Below are 27353 nucleotides of genomic sequence, written 5' to 3'. Positions count from 1 at the left end.
TTTAGCCTTATGAATTAGTTTGCTGGGGTTTCTACGGAGTTTCTAACTGAGGCACCAGGGGAGCAAAACCCAGATGGAGCCCTTCAGGTATGTAAGGCAGAGGAGAATGGAGTGTGATGGGTAATAAGGCAATTTTTACTGTCTTTCCTTTTTCGCAGTATTTGCAAGCCAGGCATGCTTTAAAAATATTTGGGAAAGGGCTGATTTGTGAAGCAAATAGCTCAAGGTCTAGTGGTTTGATTAGCCACATGTTTCTTCTGAAAACAAAGCATATCACATGTAAAGGGAGCCTGGAATAGATTACATTAACTCCATCAGTAACTTCAGTGGAGGGTATGTCTCACTGAGTGTTTCCATATCTTCTGGGGAATCATTTAAGATGCAGGGGTATGGAAGCTTCAGACAGTGTTGCAAACCTGTACATGCCTAATTACCCAAGAGCGGTATTACTTCTAACAGGAGAGTAAATTACAAGAAGTTCTTGGGTTTTTCAAATGTAAATATCATCGTGATGAGAAAGGCAGGACAGACAGCATTTGTGCTTGCTCATCACAGCTAAATAAGCAAGACTTAAAGTAAAACAAAATGCAGGGTGAGAAAACAGGTAGTTAACATAAATCTGATTTTAACTAAAGCTGTCATCGATGAGTTGTTTAAGGCTTCTCATTTTGGAAGGAAGGGCAATTTCTTTCTCTCTCAAAAAAATACTGCCAGACATCTGTTGATAATTATTGTCCAGTCTCTGCTGAGAACTTGTGATATTTAATATTTCCTCACCACTTGAACAAATAAGTGATAATAACTGCAAGGTACTTGACCACAGGAGTAGAAAGGCATATAGCATGAAAGAGTCAGTGTACACCTTAATTTTTTGAAAACAACTCAGTTTTCTATTTGTGATAAAGATAAAGCTGAATTATTGAGGACTTGGAAAATAGCTGAGTTGCACAGTGTCTCTGGAATTATATATTTTTTTAATGAAAGTTATCAGAAAGTTTAAAATTTGTCCATTCCTGGTTTTCTTTCTTATTATTTTTAATTTAGGTTTTCTCATACAAAGTGTTGGACAATCTGTTTATTTGTGTATTGAATATTTAGGGCAGGTTAGCTGAAGACATCTCAATTTTTTGTGATGTTTAGTCTTCTAACTTGTGAAAGTTTTTTATAGTTCTATTGAGCCCTACTTAGTAGGGGTGATGGAGAGCAAAGATCATTACACCTAGTTTCGAAATGCTCTCTGAACTTGTACAAGAACAGGTCTGTAATTGCTGCTTTTTTCAATTATATTAACAACTAATAAACCACAGTTTTATTCCAAGTAGTTGGAGCTTTACAAATAAGTACTATCTAAACTTCACGACATCCCTGACATAGTGGCTTCAAAGCCTATTTTAAAGATGGTCTGACAACTATGTTTATGTTTAAGCTGTCTGGCATTTCACCGTCTCTGTAATGACATCCCTTGTTAATGATATTGCTCAGCATTTTCCAAGACCCAAAGCCAAGATTTTTCAAGGTTTCTTCTGGAGCCACAACTTCAGAACTCTAGTCCCAGTGCTTTGAAAAGCTGATCCCTATCAAAGTGCCATGGATAGAGCATACTGAGCTGATAGTAAGAAAAAGTGCTCGTTCTTTTGAATATGTGGGTTTGGATGATTAATTAACTAAAGTCTTAGCGGACCTTATCCATTAGAATATATGTTTATGATTATTCTTTTTTTCTTATGAATTTTGCTTTTCTTCAGAGGATTCAGTAGGTACAAACCTGAGTGCTCTCACCTCAAAGCTACTGAATTTTGTAGGAAGTCTTGGTTGCAACTTCTTCAATCTCTAAGATGGTTTCCTGAGCAGCTGCTCTGGAGCATTTCTCTGCTCTCCCTCACCTCCACCACTTTCACACAGGCTGATCTCCCTGACCCCATGTACAAATGTCAGAGCGAAAAAAGAATCGTAGGAATGCTGATTTTTAATCCTTAGTTGAGTATGCATTCCATGTAGTTGCCAGGTGCTAGCACTAAACCACCTCTCCCCGATAAACCTTTAAATTTTATGGGTGTTTCATTATCAAATTGGAAATAAAACCACTGAGCAGGAAATAGTAATTCTTAAAGGTTCATGCAAAATCAATTATATTATCCCTTGATAATGAAAAAGGAAACACACATCCCTGATAGAAGATGAACTTCTTAACAGATACAAAAAGTCCAGCACCTCTTTTAAAGAAATATATTAGCTAACATGATTCTTGAAAGTTGTTTGCATCACTGACATTCACTTTCCATTTCTAATTATTTTTCTTATTGCTTTAAGCAGATGAACAAACACCAAAGAGCCAATACAACCCCAAAGCTACCTGTTGGTCATGGATTGACAATTTTTTTGTTCTTCTTAATTGTTCTGGAGGAGCAAAAGTGAAAGATTCCTGGAACATTATGAAAAACATCACAATAAAATAAATAGGTATAAAATAGGGGGATGGTTAGAACACAAGAGACTGATTTCAGTCCATGCTACCTTTTCTTTTTGCTGTTGGAATGTAACAAATATTAACTGCTACTGCTCTGCTGTACTTCATTACATAAATATTTGTGTAAATTCACACTGTGAATATATGGAGTGCTTTGATGGGCAAAGAGAAGAGTTCCCCCATGTGCTGGTTTCTTTTCTATGTGAAGTAACAGCACTGTACGCACTAACCGAACTTTCACACTCATGCTGTTCAGCATCAGCTTGAGTTCTCAGTTCTCTTTTTTCCTCCTTCATAACTGGTTTACTTACCAAAACCAGGTCTGTTGCAGTACAGCAATTCCCAAGTGCTCCCAGCCAGCACTATGGAATTTCAGCTATTTTTTTTTAAATGAGCTGATGATCTGGAGGCCTTTCTGTGCCCCACCTCCATTATAAGATTAATTAATACACTGTGAAAATGCCAAAACTGTACGTTTCCACCTGTGTGGCATCTCAAAGCCTTGAAAGAAGAAAGCGTTTGAATTGGGGGAATTTTTAACACTCCACTATACTTTGCTTCTAGTGATAAGTGTTAATATTTTTCTGCCACCATTTTTGCAAATGTGCTAGTGGCAACATGCATGCAGAATTGAACAGGGAATTTTGTATTAAAGTATTAATTATATTTCTACATATACTTAGTCTGTTCCTTTGCCCTAATAATAATGTTAATATATCTTACGTATCAGTGCAATAAGCAAAACTTTTCCTCTGTTGTATAAACACTGTTGTAGCCATGGTAGTTAAGGATGTTAGAGAAGCATGTCACATAGAAAGAGGAAATATTGACATTATAGAAGTTGTTCTCTTCTCCTGCAAGCTTTGCTTCTTTATTATATAATTTGACAACGACAAAAATTTACATTAGATCACTTTTATGTGTTTTTGATTACAGTTCCACTTGCAATATATAATAACTATAATAACCCAACCCTATCTATTCTATGATTCTATGATTCTAAGTAATAGTAATAATAATAATAAGCATTATCTGGAATATAGATGGTATTATCTTTATACTGCGGTCTCTCACTCAACATTAACCCAGGTAAGTTAGCTGGTATGAAAAAGTGAAAAAGTACTTAAATGTTTTGGTCTTGCTTTCTGCTAACTTTTTATTTCAGCAGTTCATAGCTTTTATAAATTTGTTCACTCATTTGAGTAGTTTAGGAGGCACATTAGTCATGTTAAATTAGGCATCTTTCAGTTTTATAGCTTAATCTTTATACAGGAAAAAAAATTTTTAAGAAATCTATACGTTAATTTATATATTAAAATATATAAGAATAAGGGATCTTTATTATGAAATTGTTTTTTACCCAGGTTTATAAAAGCTAATATACTGCAAAACACTGGGATGTGGACTGGAGCAACTGATGTCTAGATTTTAAAATAGGTCAACAATGAAAACAGTAGGGATCTGTCATGTCTGTTAAGATATGGGTCAGATCTTACGGCTACATACCAGACTATTGGAATTGTGAGTGTATCTTAAAAACCTGTTGTGACTTTCCAAAAAAATTAAAACAGGGAAATGGTAACTGACAAATGTTGCAGTCAGATCTGGAGAGTAGCAAAATATTCATATTTTCTCAAGAAGTATTTCATACTTTGTTTAAAAAAAAACAAATGAAAAATTTTGATGCAAATTAGTTTTATAGACTACCTTGCTGTACATCTCTAATGGTCTCAGTGTTTGTGCTGCAGAGTAGTCAGCATTTCCAGACTTGGTGGTTGTTATGGACCTAGAATCCAGTATTTAATAGAATGACACAGCTGTACCTGGATTTAGAGTAATGAGTACTTAGTTAAATTAAATACTTAAGTACTAATAACTATTAAGGGACTTAGCTCATAGAATTCATTCCTCAAATTCAGGATAATGATATTTTGTTTCCATGAAATTAAAGAATATTTGATTAAAGTGAAAGAGGCAGCTCAACTGTCAAAATGACAGTATCTTGTTTTCGGTTTGTAGAGGGAAACTCAGACTGTTTGAGACAATTTGACTGGCTGACATCTATACTGTGAAGCTTGGATTGCCTCTCCCTCTTGGTGGAATTAATTCTGTCCTGTTCGTTCATGAGTTAGAGGAATTGAGTTCTTAGCTTCATGGAAAGGAAAATCAAGTAGGACAGCTGACAGTAGTCACTGATGTTTCCAAGGGTTCCTGATGTGGTCAAATAGGGAATAAGAAAGTGGGATATGCTGAGGGAGAAATAAAGGCTGGATATTGCTTGTAACCTGGTGTAGAAAAGTAGTCCTATGTTTGCTCTCATGTCATCCAACATGTTTGTGTGGTGGGTTGGCCATGGTCAGCAGCCAAATACCCATACAGACATTCACTTCCTATCTGCCAGCAGGATTAGTGGGACAATAGGTAAAGAAAAAGAGGGAAAAACTGTGAGTCAAGATAAAGGCAGGTTAATAAGTGAAAGAAAGAGAAATAATATATATAACCTAACCTAACGTAACAAAGCTTTATGTCAATGACACAAAAGCAGTCACTCACCTCCTCCCACAAACAGACCAGTGCCCAAGCACTCTCTGAATGATTGCTGCCTTGGAAGACAAAATCCTCCAGCTATCCCAGTTTTATTGCTGAGCATGACATTACAGTCTGGCCTACCCCACTTCTTCAGTTTGGGCTCAGTACAGGTCACATGGAATTCAGACACCAGCTGAGGTGTGTATGTCAGATTGGTCAGTTATCTGTTACTGCTGAATACCCAGGGAATACTGAAGACACTGTGAAGATAGAAAAATAAAAATCTCCTTAGATATTCCCTTGAGGAATCTCGTATTCTATTCTTTGAGCTAGGGTTGCAAGGTGAGTAGCAAATAAGAGAAATATTAAAAACAATTCAGAGTAGTTGGTCATTCAATCTGTGTCATCCAAATTTGTATCTAATGAGTTCAGGCTTTCTGAAAAAGGAGTATTCAATTAAATAAGTAGTGGGCAATAAAATATCTATGTAATTAACTTAATGCTGCTTTTTTTTTTTACTTCAGGATGTCACTCTTGCAGCTTTTTCATTTCAAATCAACTTTTGTTTGTGTAATACTTATTTTTACAAGGACATCGAGTAGCTTAATATAAATTACATTTATAAAATATTGTGATAGGCTTGGATGAAACGAGTGGTTTTAGAATGGAAATTGTTTCCATACCAGGTGATAACCACGCAGACATAAATTTACTTATCAAAAGAAATATGATTCAATAGTGCAGTTTTAGTGTTATAAGGGAAATTTTAATGCTTCTCAATATCATGCTAGAAAGACAACTAGTGTTCTTTTCAGCGGGAAAACTATTAGGGAATAATTCCAACATTTTATACTACTTGTGAATTTGTTTATTCCTCATTTATTTGGACAGTGGGATGTGTCAGCTTCCAATACAACTGATAATCTTTCTGAGACTCATTGAGGATCATTATCTGCCTAAACCAAATTATGAGCAAATGCCTCTAAGATGGCATACTAGTCTCAAAATTCCCAGACAAGAAGGGCCATTTTAACGTGCATATTAAGTAGTTTCACATTTTAGTGAGAAGGAAAATTTAAAAACCCCAAATGACTCAAAAATCAATCTTGTATGGGGTGCAATCGAACAGCAGGGCTGCCTCAGAGGCACCCACCAACAGAAGTAACCAACTACCACCACTACATTCATTTTAGGTGCCAACCCACAAGTCTAGGTGTTACTGCTGGAAAATATATAATGCAGCTTCACATTAGGATCCTAGAGCTGCCAAGCATATCTCCAGAGTAACTTTAACGGTGATTACACTTGATGAAGGAGGTAGAGGAAGCATAATCATGTGCCAGCAGCACCAGGAGGATAAGGCCAATATTGAAGTCAAAGTACATTTATGTGAATTCTTATTCCACTATTAAATAGCAGTTTTTCATAGGATGAGCTTTTCCTACAAAAGTCTCAGGTGTTTCCGCTTAGTGCTGGTCTCTTTCTGTATATATATAGACTTCTAATTACAACAAGTGAGCTACCTAGCAAGGAAATGTTTGAAAACACTGAAGACAGTAAATCCCATAATCATGAATTGCCTCTATGATACCATGCTAGTCCCTGAAATTCCCAGATGGGGAAGGTTATTTTCACATGCATGAGGAGTTTCACATTTTTGTTGGAAAGAGAAGTCAAACTTCTGAAAAGGTAACGACTTTGCCGAGGATGGAGGAGTGTTGCAGGCTGCAGTCCTAAAGATTGTGGTATTGTAACAGTCAATATTGACTGAATAAATGTTCTTTATCCTTGTATTTTATTTAACTTATCTAATGCTTGAAGTGAACACCCAGTCCACTGCAGTTACAGCCAGCAAACAGATGTCTAGCCCAGAAGAGTCCACAAAGCAGTTCCATATGTTTCCACTCTTCAGAATTCACATTAAAAGAACAAGCTGGAACTTGTTAAAGAATTTCTGTCCAATTTTGCTTTTCTATAGCAATATATGAAATTCATACCTGTGCAAGCAGCCAAACCAAAACCTATTCTCTTATTTAGGCCTACTTTGATGCTTAAGTAGCCTTCCTGCTGGTGTTTCTTGGAGAAATGCTTCTCTATCTATAGACTGCATGCTAAACATGGGAGTTTTTGCCAAAGTTTTGCCTCTTTTTAACCTGTTCTGAGTTGGCATTAACAGGCTCCTCAGTAGGAATGTAGTTTGAACTGGGAGAAAAACTGTCTTGGAAAGAAAGTAAGAAAAGAAACTGTGCTACTTTTAATGCTGGCTACATAAACAAACCCATCTAAATCTGAATAAGAGTCTCTGCCTTGCAAGCAGGATTTCTCAGAGGGAAACTATTTGTCCTCCATTGAAAATTATAGCTCAGTGATCACAGCTAAATATTGCAGCCAAAGAACTAAGCTTTCTTTATGTCACAGGTAAATGTAAATGGAGATATAATTTCCCTCTTTTTTTCTATTTTTTGAAGAAAATAAGTTTATTTTGTGATGGGATGGTCTTTTTTGTTCTATGCTGGAACAAACCCTAGCACAATGGGGCGCTGAATCATGGTAAAGCCTACATTTCGGTTTGTGTATGAGAAAAGTAAAAAACAAATCATTCATAATAAGGGATGCTGCAAAAGAGCTGTTTGACCCTTCATCACCTTCCTGTCCTCATTGGTATGAGTGATTCTGTGGTTAAAACAAAAAAGAAGAAAATTTCAGAAACTACTTCAAAAGTAAATAATAAAGGGGTTTTCAGGCTTTGAGAAACCTCTGAGCTAAACAACAGGCTCAGGCCACCACTGTATTGATTGATCAGTCCTCTAACATTTTCCCAAACCACAAGACGGCTGTTCACCTCCAGTGAAGTGCAGTTATGGAGGTAGTGTTTATTTCTTCCCAGATATGTTTTCCTTGGTCTTTTGAGTTGGTTCTGCATTTTCCCAGTCTTAGCTCATCAGTAAAGCTGCAACATATATATACCAGAATGTGATATTAAAGGCGTTAAGCTCACAGAGCAGGTTGTAGTCTCATCCATTGCCAAACTTATTTTGCATGTAAAGAGGTCCATAAGAAGTCAAGTTTTAATGAGGACAATAAATGGATACCCTCTGATCTCCATTAGAGTAAATATTTTTCACACTACTGAAACATCTGCTGATTGCAGAAGAATATGATGTCATAACCACTCTCTTCCGAAAATTCAACTGTGTTGCACAATGCTAACATCTGCTTCTTTTTCCCAATATGCTGCTTTCATCCCACTGATGTAAAAGTAGACATTAGTAAGCTAATAGGAAACATAAGAAATCCAGAATTCTGCAGTATGCCTTGCATGCCTTCCTAGATCTTAGTGAAGCTGGGATGATAGATTACATGTATATATGACAAAAAACAACAGTAATCATTGCTTCTTCGATCATTATTCCAACTATTTTATATTATACCTGAAATCAGCTGAATACTGGGTCTAAATTTGCTTTGATAGAGGTAACTTCAGTGTACATGGTAGACACAGTTTGCACCTACATCTAGTATAATTTATTCATGGATAGATTTGTTATGCATGTTTAAGTAGCCTACTACAATACAGAATTAACTCTTACCTTGTACTTTTGTTATAGCTAAGAAGACTGTTGTTTTGGTGTGCTGGATCCATCAGCAAAGGAAACAGTTTCTCTGAAACTGTTTTCTGCTTCAGTGGCTTGACAATAAATATGGTAGTAAGAAGCAAATCTTCATCCGCCCAAGAACACATGGCATGTTATTGATACAGAGCAGTAATGTATCTCCAGGTAGACACGACAGAAACCAAAGCTGTAGCCAGCATTCACGGGAACTGAGACATGATGTAATCTCAGACAGGGTCATCAGTGTAAAAATGCTCTATTTATTTTAAAGATATTTTTATAGCTGCTGATCATAGAAGAAGGTTGCTTCTCAGAATGCTACACATCTGAATGAGGTTTCTGATATGCTCTCTGAGACTTGCTGTTTTTCTCTGGTCTCTGTCTCAGCATCTGTTAAGGAACATATTTTATAAACCATCAAAGTCTTCCTGAAGGAACCAAAAGTGATTTGAGTTCCTCAGTATTCACCTTTATCTGCTGGATCCACAGAGCACAAGTAATCTGTTTTCTTATGCAATCCCAGCATGTTTAGTCATTCATACTAGTGTATACCCATGAAAAATTAGATGATAATCTACAGATTATTCTTCAAATACATATATTTATACATATATACAATATCTAAAGTACCTCTTCACATAACATTTCCAGTGTTTATTCCACTGTTTTTAAAGAACTTAGTTTGCACTTTGCTGTCAGTAAAAGTGACTATGTTATGTGATTGACAACACTGATTGATATGAGCAACTGAGGTGCTTCAGGTCAAGTTTTTCCTTCATTTCTTTGTTTTGCAGAGTGCTACAGAACTTTCTATTTAGGCTTTTGGCATAATTATTTTTATTTATCATTAAGTATTAGCTTGAAGAGCTGGTTTTGAGGAAAGCAGTAAAGGTTTTTCTCAGGGCTTGCCTATTGCTGCTTTCATATATTTAATCTCTTATTTACTCAGAGGGTGATATAAGAGGAAGACAGCAAAGAAAATATCTCCTTCCAACATGTTTTGAGAAACAAATGGGTCAATCACTGACTGCCAGTGAGGCCAGGCAGCTGGGAGAAAGAAGTGAGAGAGGGTGGAGGAATTCCTTGAGTGAGCAAATCTGAAATTGTAAGGAAGTAAGATGATGTGGTGTTGTGCCCAGTGAGAGTTTGGAATAGAAGATGAAGGGTTTGAATGTAGCATTCATGATCACTCCTCATTTATTTGGGTTCAGGTGAAGCCAGTCTGAGGTAACTCTGTAAATGGGATCATACCTGAGTGTTGGACCTTAAGGTGGCTTCGGATGGAAACAGGGTTACAAAGGTTTTTTATTTTTGAGAGCACATTTATTAGAAGATGCATAGCACACAGCTTGAGGAAGGTCCTATTTTGGGCACTTGGATATGAGAAAGAAATGTGCACTAGATCATTAAGACCTTCTTCTGTGGCAGTAAAAGTTAAGAAGGAGAAAACTCTAACTGGTACCCAAAGAGGAGAAAAGGGTTAAGAGGTGAAAGGAAAGCAGAGTCTTTGGGGAGCAATTGATTTCCTTGCATTGTTTGTGTTTTTCCATCAGTGGAACCATAAGTCAACCTACAGTTTTGGTTGATTGCATGATTTTTCAGTCTGCATAACACAGAGGTGAGCATTTCTGATTTTCAGCAACACAACGAATGGAAATTCAATGTAGCCCACACAGTGTCTGAGAGTGTAAATGGTGGGAAATGGGACAAAGCTTTTTGGATCCAGTTCACTTATAAATGTCTTATGTATGCATTGACAGAAGTCCCCTTCTCCACTGGGGACATAGCTGATAGAGTAAGGGTCATGAAGGTGAACCCTGACAGCTTTCATAAAATTAAATTTTTACCCCTTTGCAGATTACTTTCTGTCACATGCAAAGCTCTCATACATTTTCAAAGATTCTATTTTAATCTCTAAATCTAAAATGTAAATTAAACCATCAAAAAAATAATGATGTTTAAACACTAAAGTGTCCTGTTAGGCTATCTATCCCCACATTGAAAACATAGGCCTCTATAATTTTTATTATTCTAATAACTTTTTAGGCCCTTATTTCCTTATTTACTCAGCCTCTAAATACAACTGTGGAAATCAGGTCTTGTTATCTGTAATATATGGTTGAATTTGCATCATCTGCTATTTTTCACTTGGAAAGCTTCTGAGAGAACCTGTCCAGACCTGAGCAGACTCTTGGAGGTAGAGAAGGTGCATGAATGGGGATGTCCTGCGTTCAGCAGCAGCAGTCATTTTTCTCCTTCTTAGTAGCTGGTGCAGTGCTGTGTTTTTAACTTTCGGCCTGGGAACAGCGCTGATAACACCGATGTTTTTAGTTACTACTCAAATGTTTAGTCTGACCAAGGACTTTGTGAGTCTCATGCTCTGCCAGGGAGGAGGGGAAGCCAGGAGGAAGCAGAGACAGGACACTTGACCCAAATTAGCCAGAGGTATTCCATACCACAGCACGTCATGCCCAGTATATAAACTGGGGGTAGTTACCTGGGAGGCTCAGATCACTGCTTGGTTGGGCTTGGTATCGGCGGGTGGTATTGTATTCTCTTCCCTTGTTATTTCCCTTATCATTATTATTATTGGTGGTAGCAGTAGTGATTTGCGTTATACCTTAGTTACTGGACTGTTCTTATCTCAACCCATGGGAGTTACATTCTTTTGATTCTCCTCCCCATCCCTCTGGGAGTGGGAGGTGGGGAGAAGGAAGAGGGAGTGAGCGAACGAGACTGAGTGGCTGACAGAGTTTAAACCATGACGGGGGGGATGTTCTTAACATAAGAGCTGGCCCACCAGACCATGCCACTTCAGAAAACTGTCAGGGAGTTATCAAAGGAAACACTGGGGAGAAATGCTCCAGCAAATCACAAAGAGAGTCAGTCTGCAAATGTGGGTGAGAACAGAGTGTAGGACACTGAAGCTGAGTACAAAATACTTGTAAAATATCCTGAATTACTCAAACTTCTCTGTTTACTTTCCAACCTTGAAAATGTTTCTCTGAATGACAAATGCCATCCAATGAGACTAATTTAAGCAAAATTAATGGATATTTTTGAAAGTATACTTAAATACTTCAAGCGGATATAAATGCATCATTTCTGCACAATTCCCTCCCCGCAGTTATGGTATCATGATTGAATTAGTATAATTCTTAGCACAGACAAATATTTATATTGTCAAGATTTCTAAGACTTTTCTGTTCATCAGAAGGCAGCAGTTGCTGATTTGGTCTACAGTAGGTTTTATTGTGCTGTTTAACTGCTCATTCCATGGTGGTCTATGCTTTCCAATGACAAATGACTGCATGTAATTTGGGTGCTATATCATTAAGACAAGGAGGGGCATTTATGTTTTCCTCTATGTAATGTAACTGTGAGTGTGCATTCACTTTGGGGGAATTATGTGCTTATTATGACGAATAGTGCATTTTAAAGTATGTAAAGATCTTTTTTTGGAAAGAGTCCTTCCCCTATGTATATTTTGAAGGTATTGCTGTGACACAGCATGAAAACTTATGGTATATTTATACAAAAAAACTTATCCGTTCCCTATAACATGTTTAGATTGCTTTTTTAGACTCTATAAAATTTTAGCTAGCACTAAACATAGAACTTCATTCATCATCGTGCAAGCAAAGGCTGCCAAAGGAAGCCTACTCTTCCTGAGCTAAAAGTGGCAACACTCCAGTATTGGCAGAAATCAAATGAATCATTTCCTGCTTTTAGTTTTAGATAAATAATCAAAAAAGATTGTCGAGATTCCAATCCAAAAGTAATTTTTCATAGCAAGGAATAAGACTACAGCTACAAAGACTTTAAGTGGCGAATGTTCTCCTGCTAATTACATGACTGGAAAGGCCCTGAGGAACCTGTAGTCAGATCAAAATATCAAAATCCAATTTAAAATAGAATGTTAAATAATCATATTGGCTTTTAAGTAGAGTAACTTAAAGTGCACTGAAACGGAGAAGTCTGAGGCCTAATTTGGTCCAACAGGCTCCTGGTGGATCCGTCTTCTTTCTAGGGGAGAGAGAAGGCAGAGCAGGGGCTGCTGCTGCTGAGAGTGGATTGCGGTAAGGTACACATTGAGGAATTGTTATCTGAGAACTCTCTTGCTCTTTCAGTTCTTCCCTCTCTAGCATCCATCATGAAGAGGGTATCTGGACAGCTCACAGGGTGATGCCAGGCTACGTTTGGGTATGTGTGGTAAGGGGAGACCTAATTAAAGGGATTGGAGGAGAGAATCGTGGGATGAAGAAACACTTGAGCCATAAATGGAGACTGGGGAAGGAACAGAAGGAAATAGGCATGGCAGGGCATGAAATCAAAGGTCAGTGGAAGAGACTAGTATGGCAGTGGCCAGAGAAGAGTTAAGAAGGTCTAAGTTGAAGGAACTAGTAGAACTGTGCTGGGAAAAAGAGCATGTGTGGGAGTGAGGAAGAGCATGGTCAGTGATGTGAAGGATGAGATTTGAGGTAGGGAGAGGACAGAACACACTGCCTGTCAGAACCCCTGTGAGCCTCATGCCTCACACAGGCTCAAAACTCACAGATAAAGCAGGTATCTTACCCATTTGTCATACCTGCCTGACTAAAGGATGATGTCCACTTAATAAGAGTTGTTTAATAAATGGAAAGATTAGAAAGCTGTGCAGCAGGAGGAGGGAGAGCACCGGACTGAAATGGGAGAGCTCATGACTAGGTCTGTAAATCTGAAGGAGACTGGAAGGAGGAGACAAAATGATGGTTGGAAACAGTGAACAATGATGATGGACAAAAAGAGGAATAGATAGGGACATCATAAATGGGAGAGAATAGAAATTGTCAAAAATTGTGCATACCAGAGCACATTTCTTCGCACATTTCAGAACCTGTGATGGACCTGATTATTGTCCATGAAATCTAATGGATTATATATCCATTATGATTACATAATATATAATCATATGGATATATATAATAATATATATTCATATATGATTATAATCCATGAAATCTATTTTCCCTCTTAGGCTGAGATGTACAGGGAAAACCTATTGCTGCTTATTCCTTTCAAGTGTCAGAGACTGGAGGGGTGAAGTTCAGCTTTGGTCACTTACGATGTGGAAACTAATCCGCTCACATAGGATGACATTTCTTGATTTTAGTTTTCTTTACAAAAATGTGAATGCACAGCAAAACACTTTTTGAGTACATAGGTCTTTAAGTTTATGAACCGGGGAAAGAAGCTGTGTAGTGGCAGACTGGGGAAGGTGTGTGTATATATTTATATATGAGGAGTGCAGACAGATGAGAGATATTGACTGATTTGAGGCCAAAGAACAGCTACAGAGTCCTAACCATGGTCTTTCTTGCTTAATGCCTGATTAATTCTCAACTTCAGTGTTTATAAGCTGATAGCCAGATGGTTAAATCAAATTTACAGTCCATTGAGTGCATATGAGATTTGGCCATCACCAGACCTGCTTCTTCAGCTCTATGGGGTGTTTCTCACAGATCTATGAGTTAGACCCTAGCTACCCCATGGGTAATGTTAGAGATGTCAGATGGTTACTTTGCATGATAACTTCCCACTTTCACAACTAAATACATCAGTATTTTTTTAATGGCAATGTAGAATGGAGCCCAGTTTTGCAACCAACCAGATGTGAGCTCTAGTGGAGCTTGGGTGAACACAACAGTAAAGCTGGTTTGAATCCCATCACTCGTGATGATGAAGTCCTACAGTCCATGTTGCTCCTATCAACCAGGACAGAAAAATCACTGTGCAGCTGGCATTCTCAAACATTTACCTGGCTTTGAAAATAAGTTTGCTCACATCTGGGAAGTCTCCCACTCTCTTACGGGAATGTCCTGGGACTGGAAACGTGAGCCTTCTCAGACATAGGAAAGGAGTGAATCCAGTTATCCTGATTCTCAAGATTGTATCTGAATCACCAAAAATTCCTCTGTAGTGATTGCTTCACCAGAAGAGTAGTAATTTATGTATGTAATATAAAAATTATATATTGCAGATTTGTGGCTAAATCTAGTCAAGAACTTCAGTTTAGGATTTTGACTGTAGGACAGAAATCTATAAAATTGTCTTTTCTGGGTTTCTGACCCAAAACCCCAGCATTCTTGCACAAATCACAAGATTACAAGTCTGAAGGGAACGTTTTTCTGAAATTTTATTTGGATCTGAATGAAGCATTTTTCAATCAATCTAGAATCCAAATCACAAGGGTATTCTTGGCATAAGGCTTGCAGTTGAAACCACTCAGAAATATGCAAGAATATTGGCTTGATATGTGGGTTTGGATCATTTCAAAGAGTAAAAGGTGTGATTGGCTGTCATTACTGGGATACATAATGCTATTAACTCTTCATATCAAAAAGAAACAGAAGCATAGTGTGATATCTTTATAATTTATATAATATCAGCATGCATTTTGAAATCAGTGTCTATTCACTGGTGCCAAGATATTCAGACTACAACCACACAACTAACAACAGATAACATTACCAATCGGGTGGTTTTTATGGCTAGTCTTGTGACATTAAGTATTCTTCATGCCTGAGCTTCTAAAATCAAGTATTACATAAAAATGTAATTTCATTCAAAAAAAATAAAACAGTGCATTAGTTATTGATTGAGTGTCTGCTTTCATGGTTGCAGACAGAAGCTTAAAAATGTGACCATACTGTAGACTAAGAATAACATAACAAAAGAAACTTTCTTCTTAAATCTGAAGTGCAAGCCAGTCTCATAACTTTTGGTGTCCGACTCATGTTTTTTAAATTCTTGGGCTTGGCAGTATAGTACTGATATTTTTTGTGTCAAAATTCAACTTCAGAAAAACATAAATTTTACTGTCTAGAAATTTGTAGGTCAAGAGGCTACAAGGTATGGAAAGAGGGGAAATAATGACGGTGCCTTCCAAAACCAAGACCCTTCAATACTATTTTTCCCTAAGGAACTATAACGTGAAGGAGCTCCTAGAATTCTAATCTCATGTCATGGGACAAAACATGCTTGACAGTGTGATTGTGGATATGCAGAGGGGTTGCTGTGCCCCCTCCACACTGTGGCACACAGCTGTGCCCTGTGGGGAAGGGCCAGTTCAGAATGCCCTGAAACTATCTTCTCTGTGCGCTCAGCCCAGGGCTGTTGGTGAATACTGCATTTCTGCCCACAGTAATGAAACCTGGTGTCTTCCAAAATAAATATTGTTTCTTGGTTACTAATATAAATAAATGCATTGCACATTGCATTTTTGGAGAAGAATGTGCAAGACCAACATTTCTGAAATCAAATTGAGAGGTCCTCCCTGTTTCCCTCCAGTCCGCATGCAGGCAAACTTCCACTTGAGTCACTGGGAATTTACATGACTAAAAACGACAGAGGCACCCAAAAGTACTTCAGTTAAGGTTGTTTTATTCTTTGTCTTGAAAATAATGATGAGATTTGGATAAAATTTTTATCTGAGAAGGTGGAGCAACTCTGGTATTTCTTTTCTAATATTATTTTTAAACATAATTATAAATTCCGTAGGTTGTAGCTCTCTGAAGAGAAAAATGATTTTTTTTTTCACTAAATGGAAAATTAAAGAAGAAAAATAGCAGTTAAGAACATGATTTATTACGGCTCACATCTTACTGTATGTCCACAAGTTCTTTTAATGGTTTTCAGAGGAAACAAAACCTGGATTCACTCTTTTCCCAGTGAATTTAAAATGAATTTTATTTCAATAAATTCTACATTTCCTCTCATTTAGTCTTTTCATTAATTTCATTTAGTCTTGCCTTAATTATATTCATCATAGTTGCAATAAATAACAGTCCTGGAAAGAAAGAAACAAGGAGGGAAGAAATATTTCCATACATCAATTTTTAAAAGCCAAATAATTGTTTATGTGTAGGGAGTGTGATTTAATTGTCTTCTCATATCCAAAGCTAAATTTGATTTCTAAAGAATTAGTGATAGATCAACCTTAAGACTTAGCTGTTTGGATTGTGTTAAAGGAATCACTTGAAGACATAAAAGTGCAGTCATGCTATGTTTTAAATAATCCATGTCTCTTGTAAGTATATAATACAGTAAGAAATTTAATAATAGTAAATTTTCTTATCATGGTTGTGTAAGATCATGTCACAGATCATTTACTTCGTGGAAAACAACGTGGTTCCATTGTTGTTGATTTTTTATTTTAATTATTTCTTTTCTGTTTTTTCACAAGGTGTTTATTTGGGACGTGGTGTTTCAAAGCGAAAAAGCCAAATTCTCAACCAGTGTCACACCCCTGGTTTCAAAACTTGTGTGTGTGTGGGAGAGAGGGAGTTTAAAAAATGGTTAGGCTAAATGTCCTCCTTTTTCCCTTGAAAAGGAGATTGCCTCACTGGGAAAAGACTCCGGTCAATGCTATCCCCTGAATTGTTCCTGAGCACAGTCTGGGAGATGCTGACACCATGTCAGGGACAGTCTGTCAGAATGGATGGCAGTATGCTAGGACTGAGCCTGTGCTCTGCCGTCAATGTTTTAATCAGCAGAGATGTAACCAAAGAAAGCAGAGTGGACCTGTTACTCTCAAAACCACCTAAAAGTAGCCTCTGCAGAGACTGACACACGTGATCAGGACTGTTATGGCTTAGATGGGTAGATTTAAGGGGTAGATCTCTAATGCTGTTTAGACATAAGTATGTCTTTCAAGTGTTTAGGGTGTCTGGAAAAAAATGTTGCTGCCATTTCAAATGTTTTCCTATATTGCTATATAGGACAAGGGGTAATGGTTTTAAACTAAGAGGGGAGATTCAGGCTGGATGTGAGTAAAACAATCTTTACAATGAGGGTGGTAAACTACTGGAACAGGTTGCCCAGAAAGGTTGTAGATGCGCCATACCTGGAGACATTCAAGGTCAGGCTGGATGTGGTTCTCTACAATCTGTCTAGTTCCAGGATGCTCCTGCTCATTGCAGGGGGTTTGGACTAGATGACCTTTGAAGGTCCCTTCCAACCCAAATTATTCTATGATTCTATCACTTTTTAAATGAGAGTATATTTAAGGTATAGACCAAGAAGTGTGAGCTGGGTGGTGACTTGAGCCCACTTCCTAGAAATATCTATCATTCACAACAGAGGGAACTTGGTCATGTAACTTGAAGTAGTCTGAATTATTCCCCCATGAAAGAAAGCCTAATATACAGCTGCTTGCGTGTCTAAATTTGGTGTCCAATGTAAGAAGCATTAATTCTGATATTGGTCCGAATTTGTTAAAGACAGAGATTGTCTAAACCTAGTAGTGTGAATTTTGTTTTGGTGCCTGTGATCACGGTTCAGAAACATTCCTTCAGGCTTTTCCAGTATATGCTGTTGCTTTTATGTCCACACAATTATTTCGATAATTTTCAGAATACTAAAATAAGGCACTGTTTATTGACCACACAGCTAGTTTGAACTGTGACTTTGACAGCTCTCAGAAATTATGCTTTAAATAGAGAGTGATATGCACTTGCTATGGTTGGTTAAATATGAAAGCATGTCCTATCATAAAGTATATAATAGAAAATCTGGAAATTAAGGTGGTCTGATCTGTAATCGGTAGGCTGGAGCTATTCCGATGTTGCCTTTCATGTCTGTCAGGTCTTGTTATGAATTCAATATCCCATATGAGGATTATCTGCAACAGCGTGAAATTAAGTTACAGACAAATCTTAAAACCTGTACTTTTGTTGATAAATTGGTAAATAATTGCCTGACATTAGAGGCTAAAAGGACATTCAGAAGAAAGCAAAAACAAATGAAAACAAAATGTATGAGTTTGGAGCTACATCACACAGGAAGAAACTAAAGGAAGTTCTGCAAGTAACAGAGGAGCTGACAAGGAGAGGTGTCATGCTTGACCTCGTGCTCACCAACAGGGAAGGGCTCGTTGGAAATGTGATGCTCCAGGGCAGCCTTGGATGCAGCGATCATGAGATGGTCAAATTTGAGATCCTCAGGACAGTGAGAAGAGCGTGCAGCAAGCTCACTGCCCTGGACTGCAAAAGAGCAGACTTTGGCCTCTTCAGGAACCTGCTTAGGAAGGTTCCATGGGATACAGACCTAGAGGGCAGGGGGGCCCAAGACTGTTGGTCGATATTCAAGGATCACCTGCTGCAAGCTCAGGAGTGTTGCATCCCAACTAGAAGGAAGTGCAGCAGGAGGGCCAGGAGACCTCCTTGGATGGATAAGGAGCTCCTGAGGAAAATTCAAATGACAAAAGAGGCTTATAAAAGGTGGAAGCAGCGACAGGCGGCCTGGGAAGAGTACGGGGATGTTGTCAGGGAAGCTAGGGACCAGGTTAGGCAAGCTAAGGCCCAGTTAGAATTAAACTTGGCTAGGGATGTTAAGATAACAGGAAGGGATTCTACAAGTACATAGCAAATAAGAAACAGACTAGGGAGAATGTAGGCCCCCTCAGGAAGCTCTCAGGAGAACTGGCTACACGGGACTTGGAGAAGGCTGAGGTTCTGAATGACTTCTTTGCCTCAGTCTTCACTGGCAAAGGCTCTGACCACACCACCCAAGTCTTGGAAGGCAGACACAGGGACTGTGGGAATGAAGACCTTGCGCCCACTGTAGGAGAGGATCTGGTTCGAGACCATCTTAAAAATCTGAACGTGCACAAGTCCATGGGAACTGATGAAATCCATCCGCGGGTCCTGAAGGAGCTGGGGAATGAAGTTGCATCAAAAGCAGCATGACCAGCAGGTCGAAGGAGGTGATCCTGCCCCTCTACTCTGCTCTTGTGAGACCTCACTTGGAGTATTGTGTGCAGTTCTGGTGTCCTCAACATAAAAAGGACATGGAACTGTTGGAATAAGTCCAGAGGAGGACACGAGGATGATCAGGGGACTGGAGCACCTCCCGTATGAAGACAGGCTGAGGAAGTTGGGGCTGTCCAGCCTGGAGAAGAGAAGGCTGCGTGGAGACCTCATAGCAGCCTTCTAGTATCTGAAGGTGGCCTATAGGGATGATGGGGAGGGACTCTTCATTAGAGACTGTAGTGAAAGGACAAGGGTTAAAACTCTTTAATGGGTTAAAACTTAAACAGGGGAAGTTTAGATTGGATATAAGAAGGAAATTCTTTCCTGTTAGGGTGGTGAGGCACTGGAATGGGTTGCCCAGGGAGGTTGTGAATGCTCCATCCCTGGCAGTGTTCAAGACCAGGTTGGACGAGGCCTTGGGTGATATGATGTAGCGTGAAGTGTCCCTGCCCGTGGCAGGGGGGTTGGAACTAGATGATCTTAAGGTCCTTTCCAACCCTAACCATTCTATGATTCTATGATACTATGATTCTAAAAGGTGATCCAGACAAACCAGAAAAAATGGACTTATCCACATGAGCAAAACACAGACCTAGCTCTGCTCGCATATGTAACATTTCTTTGTAATGTGAAAATGAAAACAGGATCAATGGAATATCACAGTTCTGCTAGGATGTAAAAGCTATGGGGTATGGAAGAAAGATAGAGAATGGATATTTTTAAAACTATCTGCAACTTGTTAACAGCCTACCAGAGACAGAAAGAATGACACAAAGTAATTAGCATGTCTGCTATGAGAACATGGTTTCTTTCTATTTAAAACAGTACCTAGTGCCATAGGATAAAGCACAACACAGACAAAATCCACAGTTCCTGCCTACTAATCCATGTGAACAACCATACAGCTTGGAAGCCATTTTAAAGTTTAGTTAGAAAATAGGTACAACAAAGACACAAGTCAAATTAAAGCTATTTAATTTGAGTTATAAACCTGAAAATCTTAGGTGAAATTTGTGGAAAGAACATCAAAGACCAAGTAGCTACTGGGTGTAGTGGTCAGACCGGAATCCAAGGAACACATAATGCAGTATTGCTAACCTGAAAGCATTCACAAATCATTAGTCAAGTCTGGAAAGTCATGAGTTTGGGGAATTTTTTGATATAATAAATATAGGACTTGTTTTGTCTTTCAAAAGACAGCGCATTTTTGAATCACTTTTTTTTTTTTTAAACCAAGTTGTGAGCCATAATATTATGTTTGGAAAGAATGAAAGCTGAGAGTCTTACTTTGCTCAGGAAAAAATGAACTTTGAGAAAACACTTGTTGGGTGACTTGCAATAAAGGTCATAAAATTTGGCAATATAGAGATGGATTAATCTGGAAAGAACTGTAACTGAGGAAAACTGCTGGCAGTCAGTGTGTGAGAATTTGAAAATAAAGCCATTTAATTTTAATAAAAATAGCAGTAATCATGCGCTGGCTGAAACTAAAAGCTGCAATAAGCTTAGACTTCTGATATTTGACTCATTCACAAATTATTCCTGTTTTATAGAAAGCATATTTTTATTCATAAATATTTTTTATTTACTTATATATTCTCAAGAAACCAAATGAGCTTTTAATTTCATTTCATCTATTCTTTTGTTCTGTATGGTTTGTCTCATGCTATATTTTCCATCCTGTTTAGGAACAGAAATAGATGTAAGTGGTATGCTTTTGCTATAACATTTCTAGAGGTGAGGAAAAAGTGGTGAATACATTTTTGTCATGAGATGCAGAGTATCTAACAGGTATATGAAGCAGAATTTCAATCATACAGTCAGTGATGAACTGCCATCATTCTGTTAGCTCTAATTTAGTAAGATTAAAGAGCTTTTATTGTTCTGGGCTAGGAGGTTTGACTGCTTAAATTAGTACTGATCTAGACAGACAATGAACATATACTGTACTATAACAGATTAAGATCTGGATCAGGAATTATTTCACTTGCTTTGTGGTGGAGTAAAAAATGGCTTTAAACTCTAATCAGTAGTAGCCGGTATCTGAAAGTGTTTATTTCTGTTTAGAATTAAAATGCTCAGTTAAATGCAGTCTATGAGGGGGAATCCAGGCTTCAAAGGCTTTTTTGTCACTTCATTTCTGGATGTAAGAAATGTTTGCTAAACAATTATTTTGTTAATCTGATTTTTAAAAGGAAAAAAAAACCCACCTCTTCAGCTGGGGAATTAAATGTCAAGTTTCCTCCTGAAGGGCACATTTTATGGAGAAGTTATAAACCCTGAAATTAAGTTGGTAATGGAAAATGTGACAAACTCAACTATGGCAATGCAAAAATATATTCTTAACACTTAACACATAAAGGGCCATATATATATATATTGAACATATTTGCAGCATACTACATGTTTATTACAAATTAAACACTTAAAAATGGAAAAAAACCCGCACATAGCCCAACTTTTTCTTCAATGTTTGTTTAATATAGCCGGAACACATTGAAAATTGTAGGACTGAAGACTACGTGGTAAGTGTTTAAATAACGTTTCATTAGAAATGCCATGTAAGGGGGGTAAGAATGTCATGTAGACTTACTATTTGGTGTTTTTTAGAATAATATAATTAGGGGAAAATGCATAGGGAAAACTTAACACTATCACTAAAGCAGAACCTGTGCAAATTTGTTTGCATTTGTTCAGGTATTCAGAATTCAGATCAGAGCCTTTATCAACAACTGAGCTCTACCACTGTGCACAGTGGTGGAACTGGACACTTCCATCCTTACAGGCATTGGAATGTGTGAACGCTGCAGTGATTCATGGCATATGCTTCTATGCCATTATCAGCCAAGCCAACTGATCTAGGAAAAGAGGTAATAAAGGAAGCTTTTTCTCCCCCTTCCACCTTTCCCCTCCCTGGAGGGGACAGAAGAGATGAACTGAAAACAATGTGAGTCTCCTGCAAGAGAAGGTGGCAAAGAGCAAGAGGGTTTGGCAAAGGAGAGGTAAAGAAGAACATGTCTGTCACCTTTAAACCTTCCTCACTAAAAATAAAAAAGAAAAAAAAGTTAAATGGAAGAAGACATAACTCATGGGAGGTGATGCTTTGAGGGAGTAATATACTCTGTCCACTCATTAGACAAATGTTGGAAAATAAGTGTGCTTTACATGTTGCTTCATAGCTATTTTTTTTAAGTTTGGGAATGGACAAGTAGGCTCAAGGGGAATTTTGACCACAGATCCATAATATCATTTATATGATTTTTATATAAATTTGTAGAACAACAAGGGTAAGTTTAGAAGCTAAAATAAAGCCATTAGTATTATGGATTAAATATTCCTTCTATTGCCAGAAGTTCTGCAGTTTGCTCTTTGCTGGCATACACTGTTTTTCTCCTTTAGTTGCCTATGATAAATCATCCTTTCCATTCCAGGAGGAGAAAGAGAATCTCTCACTCTTGCTTCCTGTCCTACCAGCATCCTCTTGAATACTCTCTCCTGTTTTTCCCTCAGAATACTTACCCTGTCTGCTGGCACCAGAGTTACAGTGAAAGGAGAAAGGTCTCTTCTGTCTGGTAAATAATAGCCCTCGTTATTATTTTGAAAGCAAGCATGAGTTGCTACTACTTCGCTATGCTTTTCCTTAAGGCATAAGATGTTTTCACTACCCTGCCATTTCTTCTTTCTCCCCAAGGTGGGTTTCATTTTCAGTGGATACACTTAGACAAGTCTTGGATTTGATTCAGTTAAAATTACTGTACATTTGGCCTCTGTATCATAGAAGCACAAGCAAAGCAGCTAAACACTGTGGAAAGTTGTTGTTCTCTGTTTTCCCTGGCCGTGCATGAAGTTCTGCAGTGAAGAAGCTTAAACATTTTGCTTTGACTTGAGCCCCCTGGAATGACATGCTTTGTGGTCATATGCTAAACTGTAGACAGAATATAAACTAGCTGTTGCTTCTCAATGCTCTTCACAGTAGCTGGTATTTTTTATTTCTTTTTTTTTTACGGTGGGATCCAGCTGAAGGTTCAGACTGTGTGTCTAGACCCAGGAATAAGCTCAGCTGGGCTGTATGAGGAAGAGATGCTGACAACTGATAGCTGGTGAAAAAAGTTAAGCCTCTGTCCTCCCGTTCATAGATTCTGTACAAAATTAGAATCAGCTTCAAGAATAATTCTCTAAAATAACCTAGGAATGTCTGCTCTGCTGTGCATTTGTTCAGGAGCTACATTCCCCTTTTGCATTTGGTTAGTAACCAAACAGAGCAAACCAAATCAGGCTGGGAGACAACTTGACAGGGACTTGTGGTGTGTGACAGCTTCAGATTGTTAGTCCTTTGAATAATTTGTGAGTTGCAAAGAAGAGGATACAGTAAGAGATATTAGTGACTTTCTCAAATACACATGCTGGGATTAATTAATGCCCTACATCTTTTAAAATTACTCAGCCTTCTGGAACAAGGATATATTTTGGCTTCAAAACAGTATGGCATCATTCTGTACTGCTGCGAAAGACTGTGCTGACTGCAAGGTGTTGGAGGGACAGACCCTGTTAGAGGTAGTCTGGAGCAGGAATGGATTTGCAGGAACTTCAGAATCAGTATCAGGTGTCTGTCAGTCAAGCCCTTTCCCAAGGTTATCTCCCATTCATTCTGCTGCTTTTGTTGGTGAAAGTAATTCAGTGAAGTCCATACACGGAAAGAGAGGTTTCACTTTTGTACTTTATAGTTTTCCTTTTTCAAAAACTGATTACTTACTGTGAAACACTTCACTTGTGGCAAAAGTCTGCAAACTCAGTGTTTCTTGCTGTTGATAAAATGACAGATAAGCTCAGTTATTTCATAACCAACAGCTCTATTTGCTAATGCAAAAACCTGTGCAGCATTACAATTTGTGTTAACCTAATTTAATTTGCATTTGGACTCAATTTTGGTTTAGCTACCAAAAATACAGGTGCTTAAGTATCATGTGCTTAAAAACACTACAGGGGAGAAGTAGCAGCTTACCTGTAAATAGATGTCTAGTGAAGACTGTTAAAAATTTTAGAGTACATTTAAATTAATAATTTTTTACTATAAAATGGAATTATTTATTATTTATTACTTATAAGCAGTGCGTAGGCCTTCCGTACGTTTAAATTCTACTAGAGGAGTGCTGATGTTTTACCCACACTTAAAACCATTTTAGAAAAGATGCCTTCATATTATGTGGACTTTCTAAACACCTCAGTTACATTTTTGTCTTACTATATTTCAGACTTTTTCAAGATGGCAATAGCTTTATAGAAGCTGACCTAAGTGTCTGTGTAACAAGCAATAGTGACAAAATGGTAATTGGAGATGGCCATGCTGGTATAATTGAGCAGAACACAGAAGTAGAGTGGATATTTTATTTCCTTGGTATTGTAAAGAAATTTCTGGAATTCACAATAAACAGGGCAAAGGACTACAATGTCTCTACTTTTCTCATAAACAACATTGGGCTATAAGTAAATGTAAATAAGAATATAATAATTGATGTAAGAAACCTAAGAAATAAATTTAAAGCAAAATAGAATATATTTATTTAGCATTTGTTCATTTAATTTTAAATATTTCTGAAACATGATTGCATAACATTCTCAACAGGTTCTGTAACATCTGATTTTATTTTCACAGACTGGGTGAGATATCACTAATTGCTGCAAGGTAGAGAGAAGTAAAGAATATAAATAGAAAAGAGGGTTATAGAGATAAACTCTTCTTTTGAGACAGTTTGCATGCTCATCTTTCTTCGTTCTCTGGTGGTCTAGAGACTTTTCTACCTGGCAGTCAGAAGGCCTGACTTCTATTATAAACTTGCATGACTGTGAAAAATTACATTGTTCAGAGTAGTCCATGTGATTGAAAATCCATTTATGACAGTACTGTTTCCGACTTGTCACAGTGAGAAAGATTGATAAGCACATAGTACAATGGATGAACAAATCTTTATTTAGACATGTTCCAAGTAACTCAGCATCTTTCTTTCCAAACCAGGGATGTAATATCACATGTTTATTAGAGCTGCTCAAAAAAGACAATCTGTAAGTTAATGTCTATTTTCTTACCAGGCTTAGACTGACCAAAGCAAAATTAACTAACTGTGCTCAGTCATCTGACCATTTAGAAAAGATAGCAGCTACATCAAAATGTTACTATTCAGGGTAATAGAATAGCAAGACCCTGTGGGTAGGGAAAAAAACCTTGCACAAAAATAGTCTCTACACTTACAGTAACAGGTCAGATTAATATAATTACTCATAGTTTAACTTTGGAAGGAAAAGAGCTCAATTCCACATTTAGAATCATAGAATCATAGAATAGTTAGGGTTGGAAAGGACCTTAAGATCATCTAGTTCCAACCCCCCTGCCATGGGCAGGGACACCTCAAGCTACATCATATCACCCAAGGCCTCGTCCAACCTGGTCTTGAACACCGCCACGGATGGAGCATTCACAACCTCCCTGGGCAACCCATTCCAGTGCCTCATCATTCTAACAGGAAAGAATTTCCTCCTTATATCCAAACTAAACTTCCCCTGTTTAAGTTTTAACACATTATTCCTTCTCCTTTCACTACAGTCTCTAATGAAGAGTCCCTCCCCAGCATCCCTATAGGCCCCCTTCAGATACTGGAAGGCTGCTAGGAGGTCTCCACGCAGCCTTCTCTTCTCCAGGCTGGACAGCTCCAACTTTCTCAGCCTGTCTTCATACAGGAGGTGCTCCAGTCCCCTGATCATCCTCGTGGCCCTTCTCTAGACTTGTTCCAACAGTTCCATGTCCTTTTTATGTTGAGGACACCAGAACTGCACACAATACTCCAGGTGAGGTCTCACGAGAGCAGAGTAAAGGGGCAGGATCACCTCCTTCGACCTGCTGGTCACGCTCCTTTTGATGCAGCCCAGGATACGGTTGGCTTTCTGGGCTGCGAGCGCACACTGAAGCCGGCTCATGTTCATTTTCTCATCAGCCAACACCCCCAAGTCCTTCTCTGCAGGGCTGCTCTGAATCTCTTCTCTGCCCAACCTGTAGCTGTGCCTGGGATTGCTCCAACCCAGGTGTAGGACCTTGCACTTGGCATGGTTGAACTTCATGAGGTTGACATCAGCCCACCTCACAAGCTTGTCGAGGTCCCTCTGGATGGCATTCCTTCCCTCCAGGGTATCAACCAGACCACACAGCTTGGTGTCATTGGCAAACTTGCTGAAGGCGCACTCAATCCCACTGTCCATGTCAGCGATGAAGATGTTAAAGAAGACCGGTCCCAACACCAATCCCTGAGGGACACCACTCGTTACTGGTCTCCAGCCAGACATTGAGCCATTGACCACAACTCTTTGTGTGCAGCCATCCAGCCAGTTCTTTATCCACCGAGTGGTCCATCCATCAAATTGATGTCTCTCCAGTTTAGAGACAAGGATGTTGTGTGGGACTGTGTCGAAGGCTTTACACAAGTCCAGGTAGATGACATGAACTGCTCTACCCCTGTCCATCAGTTCTGTAGCCCCATCATAGAAGGCCACCAAATTGGTCAGGCAGGATTTCCCCTTAGTGAAGCCATGCTGGCTGTCACCAAGCACCTTGTTGTTTTTCATGTGCCTTAGCATGCCTTCCAGGAGAATCTGCTCCAAGATTTTGCCAGGCACAGAGGTGAGACTGACTGGTCTGTAATTCGCTGGGTCATCCATTTTCCCCTTCTTGAAAAACGGGGTTATATTTCCCTTTTTCCAGTCATTGGGAACGTCACCTGACTGCCATGATTTTTCAAATATGATGGCCAGTGACTTAGCAGCTTCATTCACCAGCTCCTCCATCCCTAGCCAAGTTTAATTCTAACTGAGCCTTAGCTTTCCTAACCTGGTCCCTAGCTTCCCAGACAACATCCCTGTACTCTTCCCAGGCCACCTGTCCTTGCTTCCACCTTTTATAAGCCTCTT

At 38.5% G+C, this 27353-nt stretch overlaps 1 long non-coding RNA gene across 1 annotated transcript in view; it reads left to right on the top strand.

Annotated features, from left to right (window-relative positions):
- Positions 1-22639, top strand: part of LOC134172834 (uncharacterized) — a 29012-nt gene extending 6373 nt beyond the window's left edge. Inside the window, exon 3 of the long non-coding RNA XR_009968031.1 lies at positions 22098-22639. This is a non-coding gene — a long non-coding RNA (uncharacterized LOC134172834). The remainder of the gene's footprint in view (positions 1-22097) is intronic.
- The last annotated feature ends 4714 nt before the right edge of the window (positions 22640-27353 follow it).

Source organism: Pezoporus occidentalis, unplaced genomic scaffold, assembly GCF_034315485.1.
Source record: "Pezoporus occidentalis ecotype Australia unplaced genomic scaffold, CSIRO_AGI_Poc_V1 ctg48, whole genome shotgun sequence".
Taxonomy (NCBI): Eukaryota; Metazoa; Chordata; class Aves; order Psittaciformes; family Psittacidae; genus Pezoporus; species Pezoporus occidentalis.
This window is presented reverse-complemented; position numbering and strand designations above follow the sequence as displayed.